The sequence below is a fragment of the Castor canadensis genome, chromosome 3 (assembly GCF_047511655.1).
Source record: "Castor canadensis chromosome 3, mCasCan1.hap1v2, whole genome shotgun sequence".
Classification (NCBI taxonomy): Eukaryota; Metazoa; Chordata; class Mammalia; order Rodentia; family Castoridae; genus Castor; species Castor canadensis.
Window position 1 is genome coordinate 88,157,498 of NC_133388.1, and position 13,183 is coordinate 88,170,680.

At 38.3% G+C, this 13,183-nt stretch overlaps 1 pseudogene; it reads right to left on the reverse strand.

Moving 5' to 3' along the window:
• Positions 1 to 6,665: 6,665 nt before the first annotated feature.
• On the reverse strand, positions 6,666 to 7,819 carry LOC109702754 (BLOC-1-related complex subunit 5 pseudogene; annotated as a pseudogene).
• Between the last annotated feature and the right edge of the window lie 5,364 nt (positions 7,820 to 13,183).

The window sequence follows — 13,183 nt, forward strand, 5'->3', positions numbered from 1 at the left end:
TTTCTGTAACATTTATTTGGTAAAGACAAACAATTGTAGGCCAGATTTTAAATAGCAGAATTACCCAAATGGCAAAGTTATTTTTTTCCTTAGTATTACTGATTACAAACAGCATAAATGTCCAAAGTTGCATAGATCAGGTTTTGATGTGATGCATTTTGATGAAAGGGAACATTAGTTGGTCATTTTACATGTAGTAAAAACACATTTTTAATTCTGCAACTGTTTAGGTTGCAGAGTGAGAATCTAGGCACAGAACTCTGCATACTTTTAGTCACAGATTAGAGAGAGAAGAGAGAGAGAGAGAGAGAGAGAGAGAGAGAGAGAGCACTGATTGTGTTAGAATTATTTAGAATAGTTGTTTCATCAAGTAGTTAGAAGGTGGTCATTTAGAGTTTTAAATGAACAGATAAATGAAGTCTGATTCAGTTAAGTTTTACATTCCTAAGTAGTCAAAGCTTTATAGATTACCAGAAAACATGTGATTGTTTTGATAAAATCTTTCTGTTAAGCCAGTTTCTTACAGATGTTACTAGGAGCAGAGCAATTTTAAGACAGCCTTATTATAGATATAGAAAATGAAGTTTCAGTTCTACATCAGTACACTAAAAATTTCTTTAGGCAATTTTTAAATTATGGCCAACTTAATCACATGCACAAACTTTTGATACGATTTAAGGCCTTTCTAGTTTGCATTTTGAAATAATTTTATAAAACATTGAACATAGACAATTTTTTTCCTTTTCTCAATAAAATAAAATACTCTTATTAGCCATATATTTTAATATAGACTCAGGAAGAAAAGTAATGTTAATCTGTTTCTCTACACAACATAATTTCAAAAGAACATTTGTTCATAGATCTAATTATAAAAGAGTTGAGTGCAAATTACATATATGACAAAATGAAGCAGATTCTGGTCACTGTCGGAGCTAAACACCCATGCTCTAGCTTTTTGCAGGGACAGGCTGGAGGGACTAAGAGAGAAGTCTAACATTATTCTGTCTAAGCTTTTCTTTATCTCCTACAAATACTCTATGTTTTTAAAATTGTAACCTGAGTGTTCTGGGTTATGGAATTAGCTAAAAGGCAAAAGGACTGTTCTCTTCTTGATCTCTGTTGTGGATTCTTCAAAGCATTTGGGTTTTTATGATTATGAGAGACCCCTTCCCTGAAATTAACTCTTCAGGGGCTAATTCATTCTACCATTTCCATGCTTACCATGATAGCCAGATATCAGCAGTTTCAGTAAAGATATAACCTTTTCATCACAACAGTGTGCCCTTTTCCCTGCCTGGCATACAGATTCTGATTTTCAGAATCAGGCTCTTCAAAACAATTATAAAAAACTAATTTCTTGTGTAAATTAGGAGGATGGACTTGTGCAAGTCATATCCTTTGTCTGGAGGAGGACATGGGATGCCAATTCTGCACCCAACACTAGGATCCCTAAGTTCACTTTAAAAGATTTGGCTAATAACCAAGTTGCTATAGCCCAAGGTAAACTATCACTAGAGATTATTTAAAAAGCATCCTCTAGGGGTAAATCTAAAGTAATGTATGGCCAAATATAACACTAAAACATCCCAGAATTGTGCCTTAAAAGACTTCAAGTGCAATTTTGGTATTTTGAGCCATTTATGTACTTTTTAACTGATTTTCAGTTTCTGCAGTTTGACTAGCAGAGAATTTTAAATTCTGTGTTGCTCTTTAACAGGAAAGGATTGTTACATACTAAAACAGATCTGTTGTGATTTACATAAAAAAGGCTGTGAGCATGTTTTTTTGCAACTCTCAGGAAAAACTCTAACTTACACCTGTGGTTTAAAAGGATTTTCTGAGAGTGTTCCTTAATTGTTTTTATGTGTCATTTGTGTATGTCTATTAGCCTTTAGTTTGTGATTGACATATTCAAGGCTGAAATTCTAAAGGTTGCAACAACAGTCTTGTCAGAGATTTATTTTTGCTTCAGCCACCAAAATAAGCCTCTAACAAAGTAAGTTCTAAAACAGCATTGGGTTAAATTTAGTTAGCTCTTAGAATTCCAACTATATATGTGTGTGTGTATAGATATATAAATATTTATATGTATATTTATATATATATCAAGAGATAACTTTAATTTTTAAATACTTAGAACTGAAGTAAAAATTATTTTTCAATATAGCTATACAAAACTGCTTAAATATACATAGATAAGTGACCTTAATATACTTTCATTCTATTAAAGTTATAATTCAGATCTTACTCTTAAAATATTTGGGTCAATTAATGTGTGTCCTTATAAATTGCTATTTAATAAATAAGGTTGCTTTCTTCCTAGGTCTTAATTGAAATACAAAGTAAAAGTACTTTATTTTATTGGTAAAAACAATTTTAAGTTCTTAAGCATTTTATACAAATTTAAAAATTTCAGAAAGTAAAAAAGATATAAAAAAGCATTTAATGTATTTTGAAAAAAATTAAAGATAAAAATATGTCTGTTAAATAAAAGATGTTACAGAACAAGATTTGTCAAAAGGTCTTGTTCCAAATTAAAATGAGATAAAACCTCAATGGTCAAAAGGTAGCAAAATATGTGAGTAGGTCTTAAGTATATAAAAGATGGAACTAATTAAAATCTCATGTATGTGATTAATATGGGTGTAATTAAAAAGGTTACCTAAATGATTTCATAAAGTCAAAATTTAGTATATTCATGTAAAGCTAGAATCTAATTCTGTCTAAAAACTATTCTGCTCTTAGTAATATTTGCTGAAAAGTGACTTTTAGGAGTGATTTTATGTTTTATCACAATAATTAATTGTTTGTGGAATTCATCAGATTTTTGACTGTTTAGGAAAATGAGTCCCAATTAAGTCAATTCTTTAAGGAATCTGCCTTTTTCAGTGATTTTAATACATTTAACACTTTACTAAACATGTATGGACTATATGTCTAAACCTCATTTAAATGCTATATGAAAGTTCACAGGGTTAGAGGCTTATGAGTTTAATGCAATGTAACCAGCACTGCTCAATAGAAGCAAGTCTATTTGGGGACACTGGCACTGTCTCCCTAAGCTTGTAAGAGGTCTAAAAACTTTGATTTTTGTCACTGCTGCACACCTATTATCTTACCTAGCTAATGATTCTAACTGTACTCCAAAGGTAAAAGTCTACATTACATTAGATGTCATCTGTGTAGCTGTGATATTAATTGTTGCTGCTTTTAAATATCAAACGTACTTGTGTTCTCTAAGTAGATGTTTACTAAAAATTAAGGCAGTGCTTCTTAATTAAGGATTGGACCAATGTCATTCATAAAGTACATCGGTAATAAAAAAGCACATTATAACTTATTTAAAATTCCCTTATTCTAAGGGGGGGATTTATTCTATTAATAAGATGTACATCAAGTCATTTCTCACTTAATGTTGAGAGCTTAATGGTATTAATTAATGATGTCAATCACAATTATTATCCTAAAATGTTAGATGCAATAAGAAGTTGTTTTGCCAATTGCAAAATATTTTTAAAAATTCTAACAATGGCTGTTTTAAGTGTATTTGTCATATGCAGTTTGTATCCTTCTCTGAGGTGTGTACAATCAAACTCATGGATCTCCAGAAGGTATTTGTTTCTCAAACATTTATTGATTTAAATGTTTCCTCTCATTGTTATTTTTTTATAAAAGACAACTTTTTTATTTGTGGAATCTCTAACTGCAATAAATGATGCATTATATAGTTCTAAGGGTGCAGTTTTCTTTAAACTTGTTAAAACAATGATCAGAATAAATCTACGTATGATAAAGTACAAAAGATTCAGAATAAAAATAAAAATTTTGAATATTACCTGTCAAGTCATATGAATTAGAAGCAGCTGATATACCAAAAGAAGGTGCTTTGTTCCTCAAGTACACCCTTACAGAAGGTCAACCTTGGACCAACTCAATCACATTCCTGTGTAACCAAAGTGAGAAACACATCACACTGTGGGCAGTGCTCACTGTTCACTTTGAGGACTCAAGAGAAAAGCTAGACAAAATCTCCAATATCTCTGGGGGAAATTATTAAAAGATTTGAAAGCATCTAGGCAGGAAGCATTTATGCAGTAAATAAAGTGGTAACAGGTTAATCAGGTGTCTAACTTATTAATTAATTAACTCAGTCATTTATTTTTTTACCCCATCCCTCCCACCCCCATTATTCAACAGTTTTTAGTACATATCATTATGTCCTCCACCTGCAGAGATGTAATGCATTTCAATTATTTTAAGTGAGATTTTTATATTTACACCTTGTGACTCAGAGCCTTAGTAAACTTTCACAAGGGCAATGAGGACACACAGGTTCTTATACATTTTCTCCTCTCCACATTTTCATTCCAGTTGGTAGATTATATACACTCAAAAAAAATCTAAACAAAATAAAAGTAACTCTGGATGCAGATGTTATGTGCTGTGGTCAGGACCAGGGAAAGTGACCTGGTTGGGTTAGACCACCTGACCGATGCAGTGAGAAGAGAAAAAAACAAAACGCTAGGATCCTGCCTTTTAGGTAAAAGCAGACAGCCTCTTTAATAAAGGCTACATTTTTAACAAAGGAATAAATCACCTGTAAAGTTAGAGAAGGGCATTCAGAGGGTGTCCCGGGGCAATAACAGTACCACAAGGGACAACTAGTGCTAATATTTGGAGGGAAATTTTACGCTGAGGCTAAAAGTATAGGAAATTTTAAATGAGAATTTTAGAGACCACAATAACGCCCGTTTTGCTGTTCCCTGGAGGTTACATTAGTCCTTTCTTTGAGAACATCACCTTGCACTAACAAGGGCTGGGTCCTGTGGCTCAAGGCATAAGGTGAGGCTGGAGCGGGGCTTGTGAAAGACATCGCTGCCCCTCCCAAAACTGGGACCAGAGATCCTGCATACATAGGCCTGATCCTGTGGCCTGTCGCCCCTCCTCCCTCCCTGTGTACACATGCCTGTGCACGTTTATTTTTCCTCTGTGTGTCACAGACATCGCCTTGTGTGGCGGTGGCTGGCAGCCCAGGATGTGTGCTGGGTCCTCACTATGGATTCTCTTACCTATGGCAGGCTTTCCCACTGTGCCCAGGGCTGGCATCCCTGTGTACAAGCACGCCTATTTGCTTTCCATCCTCTCCTTGCAGGGGCAGAGTTAGGGCATGAGTGTGGCAGTTGCAGTTTTTTGTTAGTGCTTTTACCTTGCAGGTGCCTAGCAGCTGATTTAAAGTTGCTTTAGACTGAGGGGGCTGACAAACTAGTGGGAATAACTTAAGTCTTAAGGTACCATGCTACAAGTTTTTTATAGGAGGGCAGGGTCCCAGTAAGCTCAGGGAGGGGAAGGCAGACAGAGACAAAGGACACGCGGTGAGACCACAGAGGGAGCAGAAAAGGTGTCCTGAAGTCTTAGGTAAGAGAGGGGAAGGCAGAGCCTGGAGGCATGACACAGGCCTGAGGGATTAGCAATCATGTGTGCTTCTAGGTCACTCCCACTGAGTAGTACTGGAACACTTTCAGAAACAAAAAACCTCCACTCTCAGGTCACTGTCTCAGGCAGAAGGAGCATTAGACAAGGGGGGAAAGAGAAGCAGTCATCAGGTGCCATAACCAATCAGGACTCCTCCAACATAGCATGAGGCATACCAAATAAACCCCAGGCTTGGTCTTGGCCTGCAGGGAGGGAGCATGAGCTCCCCCAGAGCCAGAATCTCCATGAGGCCAGAGTTGGCAAGGAGTGGCTGGCTTGACACCATGATGGGAAAGTCCCTGAGGAAGATAAGAAGAGACAGGCAGGCTGAGCAGTGCAAGGAAGTCTGCCTTTGGCTAGTCCTCAGCAGGGGAGTTCCCCCAGCAGGAGCATTCAGCAGGGCACCAGACACTCAAGGGTCACTCAGGTCGCACCTTAGGCATGCCTCTATTGGTCTGGTGCTCAAGACATTCCAAAAGACAGGAAGTCCCTTTGTGCATCGCCAAAATGTTATGTGCCGGTGTTGAGGGTCCTTGCCTTCACAGGCCAGAACACTGGCTCATGAGGCAGCTGAATGATGAGTCAAAGCCAGTATATAAAGTAGGATTCATTAGAGAGAAAGGAAAGGCTACAACTAAGGTACTGCAGCAGAGCCTGGAAGCCAGTGGCTCACTGCTCAGGTAAAGGCTGGGGTTTTTATGGACATTCTAACTCTGGGTTAGGTGGGTTTTCCTCATTGGCCATGGATTCGCAGGCTTTCTCAGTTGAGCTGGTTTGGTTTGCACCTTTATTGGGGGAGGGAAAATAATCTTGAGAGCATTTTGCTCATCAGCCCTGTGGAAGATCTGTATCTCTCCTTTAGGATGCAGGAATGCAGGACTCTAACTCCTCAGGATGCAGGAATGATATTGCTCTCCATGGGGGATGGGATACTTACTCATCTGCCTTAGGTCTCCAGACCCAACACAGACTTCTCTAAAGAACCTAATACTTGAAACGTCCCTGACTTCAGCTGTCACCAAGCATGCGTGTGGTTCAGGCCATGCAGGGCAGATACTGGGGACAGAAGTGTGAGGCAGGTGTTTGTGCCCTGCACACATTGCCCCTCCGGAGGCACCAGAACCCAACTGCCACCAGCCATGGCCCAGGATGCCCTGGGCTCCTCACATGATCTGCCTGTCAGGAGTGCCACCCTAGAGCTGGAGCTCCTGGTCAGGCCTCATGAAGGGATCCAGTGGCTGGTTCTGGCTCTCACAGCATGCCATTGAGCCCTGCATCACAGGCGCTGTCTGCTCCATGCCCATCTGGATGCTGTGCAGGGTGGTGAATATCTCAGTGACTTTTTGGATCTGCTCAGTGTACTTGGCGTATCTTTTCTGGCTCTCCTGCATGAAGCCAAACAGGGTTTCTACCGAGAGATTCATCTCTTTGATTCATTTAACCAAAGCATTCTGATCAAAAGCAATGGCCTCAGCACACTGGTGTAGGGAATCCTGGTATTGGAGGCAAACTTTCAACACCTGCTGAGAATCCAGTTTCTCCAATTGGTGTTGGTTGGGGACATCTGGCCACTCTGGAATCCTTTCAACAGGGCCTGGAAGATTGGAATCTCCTGCACCTAGACAAAGTCTGGATCATTGCTGAAGTTCAGAGAGCTTCCACCCCTGGACTACCACCTGCCATCCATGTTGGTTCTGTGCTTAGCAGGAGAAGGAGTCAACAAGGAGCTCAGATCCTTGGCTCGGCTCTCTGCCTCAGAGCTCTGCTTGCTTCCCACAGTGGAGGCCACAGAGGAATAGTGGACAGTATGGTCACTGTTAGGAAAAATGCTGCTCACAAAGAAAGCTCACAAGAAAAGTCTCATGTCCATAGAGCAAAGTTTAATGGCAGGCCCAAACTGCCAGGCTGGCCGGGGAAAAGATGGCACAGCAGCGAATCTGGGCCAGGTGTGGCTTTTATAGAAGGGGGAAGTTAAGGAAGTTAGCACATGTGCAGTTGTCTCTTGTAGGGGTGGGGCTGTCTTAGAGCACAGGAATTTGTTTAAGGGTGGGGCTGTCCTTGGAAGTTTCTCCAGCGAGGTCTGAGGATAAAATGGCTGCTGACTTATAAATGACGACATTATTGTTCTATCAGTCACCTTGATTGTGGCAGGATACAGGGCTGGGGACCTTGATGGCAGTCCCAGGGACCTTGATGGCAGGCCCAGCCCACATGGGAGCCCAGGCATCGGGGGCAGAGACTTGCCCTCCTGCTTTAGAGAAGCCCCAGGATAGGAGGCATGGGATGCTGGCTCGGCTGCCTTCACTCCCTTCGTGGACACCAGCCCCTGAATATTGTTAACTATCATTGTCTTTTACTTTCCTTCCTCCCTCAGTGCCAAAGACTAGTTTCACTATTAGAACCAAGTTCTAAATATCAATGTGTATATGATCGTGTTTGTTTTTGTGCATATGTTTATTTTTTGGACCTATCTTCCACATTGAGATTTCTCTCCTGCAGCCTTTGTGTTTCTGAACATGGCTTATTTCAATTAACATGATTTCCTCCAATTCCATTTACCTTCAAACCATAAAATTCTAGGTTCTAATTTCTCATGGAAAAAAAAATATACATTTTTTCTTAATCCATTCATCACTTGTAGGGCATCTGGGGTGTTCCCTAGCTTGGCTATTGTGAACAGTGCTGCAATAGACATCAGTGTTTTCCTTTGAAAACTTTACCTGTTTTCTGTTGAGAATTTCAGAAGTACCATTGAAAAAAGCATTTTTTAAAATGCCACCACATAACCTACAGAGCAGATAAAATTAAACCTAGTTAAAAATGGATGTCAGGTAAGTCCCAGCCTAAGAGCTACTTGTATACCTCTCAGTTGCTTAAATTGGCCAGACAAGGGGTTTTTTTGGCACTGACTTTCATGCTATCTGACACTTGTCCCACTTGTTGAACACATCAGACCACCCAGAGCATCTCATCCTGGCAACAAGGGAGAATTATAGCCAGACCAGTGGGTAACTTTAAAAGGAAACTTGTTGGAGGGTGCCAGTGGCTAAGCCTAGCTATGCAGGAGGCAGAGATCAAGAGGTTCATTGTTTGTAGTCAAAATAAAAATTTTCATGCTAGACATGGTACTGCATACCTGTAATCTCAGTGGTTGTCTGACAGCTAGCATGGGTAGATTCATTGACCTGACTGAGGGCAACTGGGGATTAAGAAAAGATACAAAGACAGACACAGAGAAAGCTGGGATGGGGTGGGTCAGACACTCCTGATAAGAGATACTAGCAACATCCTCTGCCTCCAAGTGCATTTATTTATAGAGCATGTATGGGACAGTGGGGTGAAATGCAGGCTGAATTCTCATGGGTCCAGTCATGTAGGCAGTAGGAACAGAGCAGCTGTGGTGTGTTGTTATTTAGTACATACCATGCTGACTAGGTCTTGCAAGGCAGACTTGCTGAACCTTGCCTCCCCTTCGCTGGGTGCATGCCTATGAGCCAAGAGGCCCTCGACAAGGCCATGCTCATGCCAAGGCTACTTCCACTGCCTCAGTCTCCCACAGGTTGTAAAGCTAAAACAGGAGGATCACAAGTGAAGGCCAGCCTCAGGTTCATAGTGAGTTCCTGGCCATCCTACTGTATAATGAGACCCTGTACCTAAGGGTGACAGTTAAGTCACCCTTGCCAGCTCTTCCACAGTAAAGGCAAGAGGTTAAAAAGGATGGGTCCTTATATATGGGCATTTTGGACAGGCAATTTAGTTAATTTAATTTAATTAATTTAATTCTTAGCAACTAAATCTACTCCATCATGATGTATCAATTATTAGTTATAATCTTTGTTTTATTTTTACAAGGGATAACATCCTTAAATCCAATGCTGGGGACCAATGAAACTTTGTTCTCTATAGCTCAATGGAGTCTATCAGATTCTAAACTTGTGTTTTAAAGTTCTTTTCAAACTGTGGTGGCTTACTACAATATTCCATTGATCCTAAATTCTTGGGGTTTGTAGAGTACTGGACAACTCTCCCAATTAAAGGTAAGATATCTAGGCCTCATTTTAACTCTAAGAAACTAACTCTTGCTCCTAAAAGATGGGCCTTTCAAAAATTAGGGTCACCTAAATTAATAATTATCTCAACTTATCCATAAATGGCTGGGTTCTATAGGATTTGGATTCCTGGCTTTGTGGTAATAACAAATCCTTATCAGACAGCCCAGGGCCTGATGACAAATACCTGGAATAAACTGGGAAACAACAAGATGTCTCTCAAAGCATAAGGATTATTGTTATCTGCTCTGGCCCTAATTTTAAATTTAGATAAGCCTTTTATTCTATATGCAGCTAAAAGGCAGGACATGATATTAAAATTTCTTATTTAAAGTGAAGGAAGTTCTGACCCTCTGGCTTATTTTCCAAAACGTTCAGATGATGTTATATCTGAGAATATTATTTGGTTCACATTTCAAAGATAAAATTTGAAGGATAGATGTGAAGAAGTTATTGTGAGTTCAGTATAGAAAGCTTTGGAGATGAGAAACAATGAGAGAGGAATTAAGAGAAATGGAAGTGTAGGGTGAGAGGTCAAAGATATGTTCAACTAGAATCCAGAAGGAGATATTGGAGCAAAGCGCTATTTAGGAAGATAATGACTGAGAATTTTTCAGAACTGACAAAAAACATGAGTCCATAAACAAGAGACCTTGAATACTTATGAAACATTGTAAATAAAAATGAATTTACATGAAGACACATTCAACTGAAACTGCATCTTTAAAGACAGTGACCTTTTTGTTATATCTATAATTTTTAGATTTATCTATTTACCTATTTCTGCAGTACTGGTGATTGAACTCAATGTCTTGGCATACTAGGTAAGCACTGTACAACTTGAGCAATGTCCCTAGCCCCAAGGTCAGTGATTTGCACCTTTGCTTAAAAAACAGGAGTATTAGGGAACAAAATCAATCCAGAACCATGAATCAGAGTCTCCAGGAGAGGGACCTGATGATCCATGTTTTTCAACTATCAGTGATGATCATCTACATAAACAGTAAGTTCGAGAGTAGTGCCAAGTCAAAGATCTTAAATGTAGAAAAGAAAAGAAAAAAGGGGAACATACTTACTGGGAAAAATCTTCAAAATGCTGAGAGAAAAATAGCCATTAGCTTAGAATTAGATAGTAAGTAAACTATCTTTCCAGAATGAGGCTGAGGGCTTGGGGCATAGCTCAAGTGGTAGAGCACCTGCTTAACAAGCAGAAGGATCTGAGTTTAAATTCCACTGCCATAAAGAAAGAATGAAGTTGAAATGAGATCACAGAAACTTATCACCAACAAACTTAATTCTAAAGGATGAAGTTGAGGAAGAAGCAAAATTTTCTCCAATGGAAGGTCTGAGACACAACAATGGATGGTGAAAAATGTGGAAAAGTGGTCATTGGACACTGGAAAGGGGAAGGGGGATGGGAAAAAGTTACATGAGGCTGATCATAGCACAGTTAAATAAGAGAAATTAGTTCTGACTTTCTATGGTATAGCACTATAACTGCTGTATACAACAAAATATGATATTTCAAAATAGGAAAAGTTCAAAAGTTCCCAACATATAGAAATGATAGATATTTGAAGAGATAGAAGGATTATTACCCTGATTTGATCACTGCACATTGTATGGGATCAAAACACATACTATGTTCCATAAATATGTACACATACTATCTCATAATAAAATAAACAGAAATCACATATCTTAGGCTCACTAAGTTTTAAAAAAAAGTAATTTGAACTAAAGGACCATCTTTTGTTTTTTTGCTTTTAGTTTTTCCTTTTTGGACATTAGTTTTGTAGGTACAATGAAAATAAAAATATTAGAACAAGAAAAAATGTAGAAACTATGATTGATACAAAACTTAAAGCCAACCACATTTTTTGAAGATAGCAAGTTAATTATAAGAGCAGAGAAAGCCTGAAATTGAATGAATGGAAAGCTTTCTCTGGGAAAATAATAAACTTAAGGGCTGAGTGTGTAACACAATGTAGAGCACCCACTTAGCATGTGTGAGATTCTGAATTCAATATCTACCACAAAACAACAACAATAAAAACTAACACTATATGTTAATAGTTGAAAAAACTAAGAAAAAAATATACGGAAGGTCCTTAAATCATAATAACAGGTTTAATTAATTCCAGTAAGATGTTACCATTTTGAACTTTCATCCATTGAATAACATCAAATACATAAAGCAAAAGTTAAAAGAACAATAGACAGAACTTTAAAAATTCACTTTTAGCAAGCAAGATTTCAATAACATCTCTCTTAATTATTGACAAGCCAAAAGACACAGTTAATGCGTTAAGTAATTAAGTAAGTTTTATTTAAATGGCATGTATAGAACTGTGCACAAAAGACAATACTTTCTCAAGCACATACAGATTAAAAACAATTTTAGTAACTACTGAGCCATAAAACAAACTCGCAAATATCGTTAAAACTCAGTATTATCAAAATGTTAATGGGAAACAAATAACACTGCAACAGATTTGAGTTTTTTTCTTTTTATTCATTTATTTACATGTGCATACAATATTTGAGTTATTTCTTCCCCCTACCCCCAACCCCTCCCTCTCACCCCCATCCTCTCACTTCCAGGTAGAAACTTTTCTGCCCTTATCTCTAATTTTGTTGCAGAGAGAATATAAACAATAATAAGGACCAAGGGTTTTTTCTAGTTGAAATAAGTATAGCTATACAGGGAGATTCCTCGCATTGCTTCCATGTACAAATGTGTTACATTCTAAGTTGATTCATCTCTAACTGACCGTTTCTCCAGTTCCTGATCCACTTCTCCTATTGGCCTCTGTTGCTTTAAAGTTTCTGCATTAGTTCCTCTGCATTGAGGACATCAAATATTATCATGTTTTGGGTTTTTTTTAACCTATCCTCATACCTCCCTTGTGTGCCCTCACGTTATCATGTGACGAAAGTCCAATCACATTGCTGTGTTTGCCCTAGATCTAAAGTCTGCATATGAGAGACAACATACAATTTTAGTCTTCTGAGCCTGGCTAACCTCAGTCAGAATGATGTTCTCCAGTTCTATCCATTTACTTGAGAATGATAAGATTTCATTCTTCTTCACTGATGAGTAGAATTTCATTGTGTATAAATACCACATTTTCTTAATCCATTTTTCAGTAGTGGGGCATCTTGACTATTTCTATAACTTGGCTATTGTAAATAGTGCTGCAATAAACATGGGTGTGCAGATGCCTCTGGAGTAACTTTTGTTACATCCTTTGGGTATATCCCCAGGAGTGGGATTGCTGGATCATATGGCAGATCTATGTTTAGATTTTTAAGAGGCCTCCAAATATTTTTCCAGAGTGGTTGTACTACTTTGCATTCCCACCAGCAGTGTACAAGGGTTCATTTTTGCCCACATCCTCACCAACACCTGTTGTTAGTAGTTTTTTTGATGATGGCTATTCTAACAGGGATGAGGTGGAATCTTAGTGTGGTTTTGATTTGAATTTCCTTTATGGCTATAGATGGTGAAGATTTTTCATGTGTTTTTTGGCCATTTGATTTCTTCTTTTGAGAAAGTTCTGTTTAGTTCAGTTGCCCATTTCTTTATTGGTTCATTAATTTGGGGAGCATTTAGTTTTTGAGTTCCCTATATATTCTGGTTTTCAGTCCTTTGATATATA